This window comes from Miscanthus floridulus, chromosome 3, assembly GCF_019320115.1.
Source record: "Miscanthus floridulus cultivar M001 chromosome 3, ASM1932011v1, whole genome shotgun sequence".
Lineage (NCBI taxonomy): Eukaryota > Viridiplantae > Streptophyta > Magnoliopsida > Poales > Poaceae > Miscanthus > Miscanthus floridulus.
The window spans coordinates 32,533,581-32,546,639 of NC_089582.1; positions in this window are offsets into that span (position 1 = coordinate 32,533,581).

Consider the following 13,059-nt stretch of genomic DNA (forward strand, 5'->3'; position numbering starts at 1 on the left):
TTAAACACTAGATCCATGTTTTTATACTATTGGTTGCTTCTAAGTAAGCACTTGAGCATGGTGTAGGTCGAAGTTGTGTTGGATGTCACGTTGCCCGCTCTAAATTTGCCTAAACCTCTTTAGAACGCGCTGTGAACCATGATTTGGTGCTTGGTTCGCGAACCGGCGTTCAGCGTGATGAACTCATGTTGGCACCTCCCTATCTCTCTCTCTCTGGTCGCTCTCTGGACGTGAGGTTTGCTTCGCTAGTTCGGTGTTAGTATCAGCTTTAGGTGAGTGGAATTGGTTGAACTCCGATCGTGTTGATCAGCAGCCTTTGCTTCACTTTAAAACATGTGCACGTCATCGGTTGCTGTCGCTCGGCCTGAGTTCGCGATCACCGTGTGCATGCGAGCGCTGCTGGGGCCGAGCTCAAGCCGTGGCCGGGCTGTTGCCGCTGGCCAGCTTGCGCGCCCGATTGGTGTCACGTGGAGTCCCTGCCCTACGTTGGCCGGTCTCGGCTAGATGCAGCCTGGCTTCCGCTACTGCTTTGTGAGCGCGCCACGCTCGAGTGGCTGGCCACTATGCCACGTGTAGGGTTGAGCCAAGGCTACGACTGTCGTCGCTCGACCAACATGGTGCACCCCCCGATTCAACTACCGCGTTGAGCCTCCGGACATGTGTCACTGCCGCCACGTCTGGGTCGACTGACCCTGGTCATAGTGGCGATTGTGATGCCTCTCTGTCTTGCTTTGCCTCCGCTAGCCGACGCTGGTGAGCCCCGCTCGGGTCTTGCCACTACATTCCAAGTGCTTCGCGCCAAGCCTCCATGTCTCATCATCTGGGCGCACGTGCTAGTGCTGCTGCCATCGATCGGAACCGCCCCGTCTTAACCTGCTCGGGCTCGCTCATGTGCCCTCTCCACGACCACACCATATGCAAGGCCACCTCTCCTTCCCTCCTAGCATCAGTGGGCTTCGCCGCATAATTCCTCGCTCCAGTGGGTAGCTTAGGAAGTTGGCTAGCTGTCTCTTTTCCCTCAAGCCAGGTCGAACACTACCGACCAACAATTTGCCATTTTGCTTGCCACCGGTCATGTGCGCCCCCAAGCCAGTAGGTTTGGGGGTAAGGCTCATAGGGTTGATAGTAGTTCAGTTGCTCGTAACTCTGAGCTCTCCTTGACTCCCTCTATCCGATGCTCATGCTATTTTGGCCAGGGCACTCATCGGCGATGTGGTGATGCGTCGGTGTCCGCCTTGGGACATCACCATCGTGCCTGGGCGCATGTGGCAAGACCACCTCGGCCCTCCCCTGCTTTGACCATCGCCATAGCATGCACCATGGTGAGCTACTAATGCTTCTTCGCTATCTCTACCCATCTGTGAGGGCCTAGGCTCGCCAGAACTTTTGTGCCACTGTGGTAGTTGGTCCACCAATACGAGCAGTGCATTAGCAGCCACCGTCTAACTTCTAATTTCCGCCTAGGGTTTCGTCTTGGCTTCGCGATGCTCATCGGCCCTCTTGTTTGACAGGTGCCTCGCTCCATTATCCGGCGTAGGTGTGCAGTGTTGGCCGGAGCTGCGCCATCACACGTAGGGCGTCGGCGACCGACTCAGTGAGAGGGTAAGGTTATTGAGGGTGCTCGATGCAAAACTTGTCTCTAGTGCAATAGTGTGCGGAGTCGCCGCGTAGTAATCTAATAAGCCGGGGACCTTTTTGCTAAATGCGCGAGTACGCTCACGTAGCGGGCTAGTTAGGCTAGCCTGCTGGCGTGCGGCCATGCCCTATGCGGGCCACGGTGGGCGGCTGGGCCGAATTGGTGGCCAGTCTTTCCCTTTTTCCTAAAGCATTTTCTAATTTAGTTTCTATGGCAAACTTGTAAATTCAATATAAATTTGTGTAGTGGACCAAAAATTGTGAAACTAATTTTGTTAGGTTCCTAAAATCATGATGTATCTGCTAGTATATCTTGTTCACATAGTTTTACAGTATTTTTAGGAGTTATCTAATTAAATTGAGATGCTTAATATTGTTAAGATATAAACTTGTAGGAATTTTTCTAATTAATCGGTGCTAGTGTTAATTCTAGAAATTTCATAGTAGCTTCCTAATATTATGAGGTGCTCACTGTAATTTTTGTATCTCCATAATAATTAGTTTGCTAAGATAGCTAATGAGTCCTAGTTCGAATATATTAAATCAATGAAATGAAGTAAAAGAAATACCTTGGGATTGTAGAACTAAAACATTTTTCTAGGAAACGATGCCTTACTCGACAACGTGGATACGTAGCCTAGTACGTTACTCGTAGAGCTAGCTCGTTAGCTTGAGAGGCGTCAACATATTTTAAGAGTTGCGGTTGCCGTTGGTTAATTACGTTTCTACGTTGCATCCACGTGTATAATAGGAACAACAATGGCTTCCGGAGACATCTAGAGTAGCAGAAAGGATGGTGCCTTGATGATCGGGTCACCATGATAGAATGCTAACTTTTGGTTATATCTTACCCAGGCAAGCCCCGATGCATGACCCCTATTATTCTGCACTTTATCTTATGCTTGTGCATTAAGTTTTAAGGAGTTCAATGAAATCCACTTGCATATATATATATCCTTATCCTATGAGTCCTACTAGTATGTCAGGATCATATAGATTGCTATGCAAAAGGATACCGATAGAAGTTGAGTGATTACCTATCACTCACGAGAGATAGGAAAGATATTATTGTTCTTATTATCATATAACTATCACATGGAATATATATGAATGATAATTGAAGATTGGGTAGGACTGTGCTTTGGATTTGGATTTGGATTTGGATTTGGACTTGGTTAGGCAACCGAGCAAGGCTCCGGTTGCATTTGTCCCGCCTATGTCGATTGAGGACCATCCGTTGCTGTGGATGGTAGTCAGGTCACAGACTTATTATCCTAAGCACATACTTGCTTATGGGAGCAGGAAGACTTGTTGCTCTCTTGTCATAGGTTCAGGCTCTTTCTGGACCGACTTTTAGGAGTGGGTATTAGGTGGAGGTCTAAGCACCATACTGAGACCGAGTCTCAGGTGTTGGGGGCTTGGAGTCCAAGTTTAGATGGGGACCTAGACCCCTTGACAGGAGTGGAACGGGTTGGTCTTGTTTGTGCTTGGGGTACAAGCGAGACGTGTGTTTCGGGGTACCCAGCTGGGATATATTGTTTTATGAATCGCTGTTTCTTTTGAGACGGTACGACTTGGCTATGGTCTAGCACCATAGTAAGAACTAGAACATGGAAGGTGATAAAATAGTTCTGATTGCTTACCACATGCTTGAAAGTAGCATAGGTGCTTACCTAGAATGATTAGCTAATTAACTAAAAATAACTGCTAAAAACTCTGAACATAAGGATTTACTATTAGTAATGCTTCCTGCAAATGCAATTAACCAGCAAGCCAAAATAAGCCTTGCATATTCTTGGAGTCTTTTATTTTCCTCCTATTGGGTAAGTCTCGCTTAGTACAATCAAGTACTCAGGGTTTTATTCCTCCTGCTGCAGGTGATATGTGGATGCTAGTAGAGCTGACCTTGTGTGTGGAAACCCCTGGTGGGCTCAGCGAGGGTTTCTTTACGTTGCGGACATAGAGTTTTAATTACAACCTTCACAAATAAAGTTTTGGAAAGAAAAGCTTATGATTTGCTATCCTCACATGTATATAATTATGTCTCATGCTTAACGTTCAATAGCTTATAAGTAAACATAATTTCTACTGAAACTCTGATCACGTGTTTTATTCCACTATCGTAATTATCTTGTTTATCATTCTGATGTTGTAATAAAGTGATGTAAAGAAATGACTAAGAATGTTGTAAGCTTTATCCTCTCATTTATGATCCTAACGAAAAATGTGGGGTTTTGAGTTCTCCCTTTGGGTGTGCTCGACGGAACAACGTGGTTTAGTACACTCTCTTGGGTACTTAGGGTCTAATGGAAGACAAGTACTTTGTAGAGGGCATTAGATCAGGCGGTTCTACCACAATAGATGTAACAATTAATCTGGATATAGGTTATGAGACTGACCACATCATTCATGTTGTCCTCAACAAGCTATGCACAAAACAATCCAATATCGTGGTGGAGGCCCACATTCAAAGCAGCAATCCTCATGGAGGAGTATGTAGGAATATTGTACCCAATATTTTGAAGTGCCCTTAAACATGCTTGCACATCATATTTTTGTGCACTAATGTCATGAGGTTGACCGCTGCTCGTCCTATCAATGTATAAAACCATACCTTATTGGTTACCCACCCTAGCGAGAATAGAAAAGCCAATTCAACATTGCTTGAGTCCACCATCTATAGGGAATGTACCAACATTGAGGAAATCAACCCTGAAATTTGAGAGTGTCTCTCTAAACCATGGTGTAGGATGAATTGTCTATATTTAAGAATTATATATATCAGAACAAAATATCTATAGAGGTGTCTTTAAAACATGTTACTTACTATGCTTGGATATGGGTGGTTTGCCCTCCCCAATGCTGGTCGGAAGCCCAGATCATGCACATAATTATTTAGTAGATCCGACGAAGGGAGTTCGGACATATCTTCTTCTAAATTTATGTCAAGAAAAACAGTTATAGTAGAGGAGGACAGGAGAGGAGAGGAATAGGAGAAGTAGGAGCAAAGGACAGGAGCGGAGAAGAGTAGAAGTAGTAGGACTAGGAGAGGAGGGTCTACAAAGCAGCAACAGTATGATTACTAGATAATGTTGCATTACAACCAAAATATAGCTGCCAACATACAATTAGTGTTATCCAAACTAATATGTCTCAGGCACCATAATTAAATCATCATACAATTGTGTTATCCAACTACATCGACCATCTAATTGTGTCATCATAGGCTTAAGTATTGTAGTTGCATTAGCAGCTCATGGAAAGCCTCATCCAAAGTCCAAACACCATCACCAACAGACTGAAAATCACCACATTCTTCCAAGAACCACTCTTACCACCCTGAGGGGGGATGGTTTCACCACAATCAGCTGGGACCAGTTTAGAGGAGGTAGTGGCTACTCCAACATAGGCATTGAAATCTCTAAGTGCATGGTCATAGTTGTTGTACTTCTTTTGTATAGCATTTTTGAACCCAAGCACATGTTCACTAGCCTCATGCTAAGACATGTAAATCCTAGGTTTCTCCCCGTTGAAAAAACATAGCAAGAGCCCATTTTCTATGAGTGGAATTGAAGAAAATAACTATCAATCAGGAGTAGTAGTGGCAGCAGTAGTATTAGTAGTAGGACAACAATAGTAGTAGTAGAAGTAGTACTAGTTAGCAGTAGTAGAAGTATAGGGAAGAGTAGTAGGGAATAGGAGTAGTAGTAGTAGTAGTACGATAGGAAAGGATAGTTGGACAACAGCAGCAATAGTAGGAGAGGAGAGGAGAGGAGTAGTACAAGTAGTAGAGGAGTAGTAGAATGGTGAATTGGGCACGTCAAGATTCAAGAATTAGGTGAGATCATAGACTAACATGACAGTCATTAATAGTAGAGGAGGAAAGAAAAGAAAACCCAATGACACTACAGGGCCAAAAACTCCTGGAGGAGACTAGTATGCAATAGCATTGCATTCGAGACGAGCCAAATTCAAATTCAAATTTTAAAAAATACTTGACAGCAATAGATCACAAAAATATTAAAAGTAGAGGCCTCAGAAACATGTCAATCATCATTTGATCATGAACTTAGAGTATAAAGACATCATAACAGAGAAGTACGAGAAGGTAATGTAGTGGTGGCTGGTAGTGATGTCAAGTTCCTCACAAGTTCTTGATCATCAGCCCATATTCCAGATAATGTATGGAGTTGAACAATTTCATCATAGCCAAAAACAGAGGAGAGGAGAGTTGGCCAAAAAAGCAACTGGTGCTTGCCAAAAAATAGAGCAGCTACTACCAAACATAGAGTAGAGGAAAGCAACTCATGCTTGCCAAATAAAATAGAGCAGCCGCTGCCTGCCCAAAAAAATATAGCACCTGCTGCTTGCCAAACATATAGGAGAGGAGATGAGAGTAGGAGTAGTACAAGTAGAGGAGACGAGTAGTAGAAGTAGTAGGATATGAAAGGAGAGGAGAGGAGTAGTAGAAGTAGTAGTAGTAGTAGTAGTAGTAGTAGTAGTAGTAGTAGTAGTAGTAGTAGTAGTAGTAGTAGTAGTAGTAGTAGTAGTAGTAGTAGTAGTAGTAGTAGTAGTAGTAGTAGTAGTAGTAGGATAGGAGAGCAGAGGAGAGGAGTAGCAGAAGTATTAGTAGAAGAGAAGAGGAGAGGAGAGGAGTAGTAGAAGTATTAGTAGTAGAGGAGAGGAGTAGTAGAAGTAGTATTAGTAGAGGAGACGAGAGAAGTAGAGGGAAGTGAGAAGAGGAGAGGGGAGGAGAGTAGGCCAAAAACGCATTAGCTGCTGCCATATATAATCACATAAATAGTAGCAGTTGTTGCAAAGGAGAGGAAAAAAATAGCAAGTTAACTAAGGATATAACATATAGTAATGCATAGTACCATGGATATAACAAATAGGGATCAGGTCACACTTAACTGAAAATTCAGCACAAGGAAGCATTGCTGCACACACAAGCTAATTAATATTTAATACACAGATAGGTGGCTAATGAGCTGAGCCAACTTAAATGTCTGACTCAAAATTTTAATTTCATGACTGACTCAAAATAATTTGAACTAGGCATCAACATAGCAGTAACATGACTGACTCAAAATTTTAATTTCATGATTGCAAGATACACATTCTTAGACCTAAAAGTTTAGCAACCATTCAGAAATATTACCAATACTGCACAAGAACATACATTTAGTTGAGATAAAAAAATTTGCACTAGGCATTCCTATTTTAGATATTGACCTTAAATGTACCCAAGATATTAACCACAGTAACATTCAGTTATCCACTAGTGCCGAAACAGACGATACATTTGAGGCAACAGCATGCAACAAGCTCATATTCAACCTCTCATTGTGATCTAACTATGAAAAAGAATGCTCTGTTCTAACTGTGATATATTCATCCACCACAAACATGCAAATAATCGACAAATTCATGCTATAATTCATCCACCACAAATTCGTGCTATAATTCATCCACCACAAACATGCAAATAATAATCGACAAATTATTCATGCTATAATTCATGCTAAGGAGCAGCTCTGTTCTTCCTCAGTGTGGCAAGAATGGTGGACCAGGGGTTGGGACATACCTGCAGAAGACGTGGGGGAGCAAGGGGTGGCGGGCACGGGGCGAGGGGGGCTCGCGCCGACACACGACGCACAGCCACCGGGGCAGGGGGCGCGCGACGCCGGAGTGCACGGCCACCGGAGAAGGGGGTGCGTGACCGTCGGGGAGGGAGGGAGCGCGCGACCACCGCCTCTGCCTCATACCCTAGCCGACGGGGATCTAACCGCCGAGGAGAGAGGAAGTGCCGCGCTGCCTCAAACCCTAGCCGGTGGGGATGTCAGCCAGGGAGGGCCCGTCGGGGAGGGAGGGAGGGAGCGCGCGATCATCGCCGCCACCGCCACCGCCTCAAACCCTAGCCGGCGGGGATGTCAGCCGGGGAGGGACCGCCTAGGAGGGAGGGTGGAAGCGCGCGACCGCCACTGCCGCTGCCTCAAACCCTAGCCGGCGGGGATGGACCATCGGGGAGGGAGGGAGGAAGCGTGCGACCACCGAGGGGGGGAGGGAGGGAGGGAGCGTGCGACCGGCGACGTCAATAGCTGCGGTGGTGGCGCCAAAAAATCCAATAGCCTGATGGCGTCTAAACAGAGAATAACGCTCAGGACTTAGCCAATTTTCTAGCTTGCACACCCCTTTCCTTATATAAGAGGACCGATTTGTAGCGGCGGTTGAAGTTATGAGCCACTTCTACAAATCTATTTGTAGGGGTGGTTCCGGATCCAGCTACCCCTAAAAATATTTTATAATTTTTTAATTGTGAATTCTGTATATTATATATTATAAAAATACAAAGTAAATTAATATAATATTTTTTTATTATTCTATATATGTATAAATATGTATATATATTAACAATTTGCTGATATATATAATTCCATATTTTCTTCTTTACAAAAATTTAAAAAAAATAAATATTGAACATTTGAAATTCGAAACTTCGAATAGAATTTTAGGACAATAAATGACCTCAAATAAAAAAGTTGTAAACATCAAAGTTGTATAACTCATCAAGATGTATAACTTTTATTTTGGTCATCTTTTCATGTGCCAAATTTGGACATTCAAATTTTGAATTTCAAATAACGACAACTTCGAACCAGATTTTGAAACACTAAATGATCTTAGCTAAAAAAGTCATGAATATAAAAAATTGTTCAACTCATCAAGATCTACAACTTTTGTTTTGTTCATTTCTTAATTTTACAAAGTGTTAGCAAACATTGTTCATAGATTGATATATCTTTCATCTAGTTTCATAAACTATGTGTGAGATTCATGAAATTGTGACTAATGTTTGCTAACAATTTATCAAATGAAGAAATGATCAAAATCAAAGTTGTATATCTTGACGAGTTCTACAACTTTTATATTGATGACTTTTTTAGCTAAGATCATTTAGTGCTCCAAAATCTAGTTTCAACTTATAGTTTTTTTGAAATTAAAAATTTGAATTGTTCAAAATTTGTCACATGAAAAGATGACCAATATAAATTTGATGATGAACATGTATGATTTCTCTTTTTAATCTATGGCTAAAATTTGTAACTAGTGTTTCAACGTCATACTAACCCCAAATGCTATGCTTTTTCTCTATTTTTTTTTCTAAAATCATGCTATATCAAATTTATATTGGTCATCTTTTCATGTGACAAATTTTGAACTCAAATTTTGAATTTTAAAAAACTACAACTTCAAACCAGATTTTGAAGCACTAAATGATCTCAGCTGAAAAAGTCATCAATATAAAAGTTATAGAACTCATCAAGATCTAAAACTTTTATTTTGGTCATCTTGTCATATAACTTTATTTTAATGATTTAAAATTTAAATTTCTAAATATGACAACTTCAAACAACATTTTGGAATAGTATATGATTCCAAATGTAAAAGTCTTGAATATAAAAGTTGTTCAACTCATCAAGATCTAAAACTTTTATTTTGTTCATTTCTTCATTTGACAAAGTGTTAGCAAACAATGTTCACAAATTGACATATCTCTCATCTAGTTTCATAAACTTTGTGTGAGATTCATGATTTTCTGACCAATGTTTGCTAACACTTTATGAAATGAAGAATTGACCAAAATAAAAGTTGTAGATCTTGATGAGTTCTACAACTTTTATATTGATGACTTTTTCATATGAGATCATTTAGTGTTTTAAAATCTGGTTTCAAGTTGTAATTTTATAAAATTCAAAATTTGAGTTGTTCAAACAAAGTGAAATGAAAAGATGAACAAACTAGTAGCAGTAAGAACACAACAAATGGTTAGAGCATGATTTTAGAAAAGTTTAGGAAAAAAACATCACATTTGGAGTTAGTATGATGGAGAAATACTGGTCACAAGTTTTTGCCAGGGATTAAAACCTGTGATGAACAAGTGTGATTTCTCTTTTTAATTTCTGGCTCAAACTTGTAACTAGTCTTTCTCCCTCATACTAACTCCAAATGCGATGGTTTTTTTCCTAAAATTTTCTAAAATCATGCTCTATAATTTTAGTTTGGTCATCTTTATCATGTGACAAAGTTTGGAGAATTCAAATTTTGAATTTCAAAAATTGACAACTTCAAACCATATTTTCATACTCAAAATGATTTCAGCTAAAAAGTCATGAATATAAAAGTTGTAGAACTCATCAAGATCTTCAACTTTTATTTTGGTCATTTCTTCATTTGACAAAGTGGTAGTCACACACATACATAAATGTAGTCTCACACACATACATAAATGTAGCCTCACAAACATACATAAATGAAGTCTCACTGATACACACACACTTACACAAACACTCCATGTTGAACAACTAGCTAGCCCATAACAACTTTTCCCTTGACACCTTTTCGTTCCCATGGCAATATGTCTTTGGGCAGGTTCTTTTCCACAATATTGATCTTTTTAGAAAAGTCTGTGAACAACTGCATTTTAGTGTAGTTATTGTACTCATCAACATTGTCCATGCCATCAACTTCGATAATGTGCTGTTTCCCAGAGGCAACCACGTGCTTTGTCTTCTTCTTTGGGGGGATGTTACTTTGTGGGTCAGGTAAATAGAAAACTTGTGCGACACATGAAGCGAGCACCCAAGGGTCATCTTGGTAGCCTAGATTCTCGAGGTCCACAATCGTCAACCTGATCTCGTTCACTTGGTGTTGTTTGATCCAGCGGCATCGAAACAGGGCCACCATTATATTCATTCCATAGTCAATTCCCATATATCTTTAATGATGCCAAAGAATTGGATCTTTCGCCCCACTCCGTCGAGAGCTTCTAATCGAACACCACTATTTTGGTTCACACATGTACTATCTTTTGCGTGGGTATAATATGTGTACCCATTGATCTCGTATGCTTTTCAAGATGTCACTTGTCTCGATGGCCCTGCCGCCAACCTATTGATGGTAATATCATCTGTGGTTTCTCCAGTCGGTATGTTTTGGTCCTTCAACCATGTACTTAATCGTTGCTTGTGCTGTTTCATAACCCACTCATCTGTATGACCATTTCTCTCCTGACTAATGATAGCCAAGTGTTCATTAATGTATGGTTGCATCAGTTCTATACTCTGCAACACACTGTAATGCGCCCGACTTACTTCTTTGTAATCATGGTCAATGAACATTTTTCTCCCATTGGTGCCCTTCCCAGCTAGCCTACCCATGTGATGAGAATCGGGTTTACCAATCCCTCTCTGTACTTTTAGGTACTCTTGACAGCACTCGACGACTTCTTTAGTACTGTAACCCTCTATCATGGAGCCATCTGGGTATGCTCGATTATGCATGTATCAGCTTACAACAAACATGAACCGCTCGTAGGACCACATTTCATGCAAATAGCAAGGGCCCAGGGCCTCTATCTGATGAACCATGTGAATCATGAGATGTGGCATTATATCAAAAAAAGCGAGCGGTAAACACATCTCTAGATGGTTTTGGGTCTTCACCATGAAATCATGTAGGTCACTCAGCTCTTTCTTGTCAATCATCTTCTGTGATATCTTTGTAAAGAAGTAGCACATGCTTTATAGCCCTGATTGCAATGGGTAGGAACACTGTCAGCATCACATGACAATCGTGAGCTTTGAAGTTTTTTATTGATAGGTCCTTCATCGACACTAGCCTCTTCACGTTCGATGAAAACCCTAGGGAAAGTGCATAACGCCCTCCTAGGGAAAGTGCATATCGCCCTCCTCTCTTTTGGGGTCAGGTTGAAGCTAGCCACGGGCAGAGTGTATTTTCCATTACCCTTAGGTACCAGGTGAAGCTCTGCCTTCACATTTAGCTGCACCATGTCTTTCTGTGATTTCAGACCATTCTTTGTCATGCCTGTGTCCATCAAGGTAACAATGAGACTCTCAAAGACATTCTTCTGCATGTGCATAGCATCAATGGCATGGGGGACCTCCAAGTCTGGCCAATAAGGTAGATACTGAAAGAAGATCGACTGTTTCTTGAAATTTATGCCGGTGACAGGAGGTGTGCTTCTATTTTTCTTCATCCCATTTGGATTCTTCTTTCCGAGGATGACACGTATGTTTTTCACCATTTAGAACACGTGTTGCCCATTTTTTTGTCTCTCCGGAGGGGTTCATTCTCTGGCTTGTTGTCATAATATCTAAAGTATATCTTGCTGTGGTATTTGTGATTTGTCTTTAAGAAGCGTCAGTACCTTAGGTAAACTGTCTTCTTGGATACATCTAGGTACACCCATGTAGTACCATCCAAGCAGACTAAGCATCATGTCTTCCCTTTGATCTATCCAAACAAAGCAAATAGCGCGAGGTAATCATTGGTAGTAACAAAGATCATAGCTCTACATATGAAGTCCCCCTTTCGGAACGCATCGTACATTAGCTCCCCATACCTCCATAGCCTCTCCATTTCTTGCATCAAAGGCTAGAGGAACACATCTATATCAATGCTTGCTTGTTTCGGACACAAAATGAGAATAGTGAGGAGAAGGTACTTTCTCTTCTGACATAGCCACGTTGGGATGTTGTACATGGTCAAGATCACTGGCCATGTGCTATGGTCGTTGGTCGTCTCATTGAAGGGAGTCATTCCATCAGTGCTCAAGCCAAACCGTATATTCCTTGGGTCAGTGCTGAAATCTTTGTGCTTGTCATCGAAGCGTTGCCACTGAGTACCATCGGGCGGGTGTGCAATCACATCATCAACCACCTTGCACTCATCACTATCACAGAACCGACCAATTTATAAGAGCACAAGTACAAAAACAATCGCCGAAACGATTAAATTCTCGCACTTGAGCCCATATAAACCCGGTAGTCAACTAAAACCACGAAGGATTTCAAACCAACTTGCATACAACCAAGATCATAGTAATTCAACATAACATATCATACGTTACAACATTTCATAGATGGTTTGCAATTAGGTTACAACACCTCAGAGTCATCGTTATTACAAAACAAGTCTTGTAAAGTATGCGGAAGCAAATAGTTTAACTTACACACCCGAGTTCAAATACAAATACCAGTTTGCTGATCACAACCCGCAAAAGCATTCAGATAAGAGAAACAGAGATCATGCCCATGATCTAGTCTTCGTCACCTGCCGGGTGGAGACAATACTTACAGAAGCCCTGATATAGAAGGTCATCTGCAACAAGAGGGAATAAACCTTGAGTACGAGAATGTACTCAGCTGGACTTACCCGTCGGAAACCAAAACAAAAGACACCATGGATCATGCATAGCTTAATTTAGTGGATCTGGCTGACACTTTCTTTTTGCGGAAAAGCATAAGTAATAATGAGCAACTCTTAACCTAAGCTAGCAGTGACTTTTAGCCATTAACCTATCATCTATATTAGCACCTCTACTAAGCAATCATTTGATTA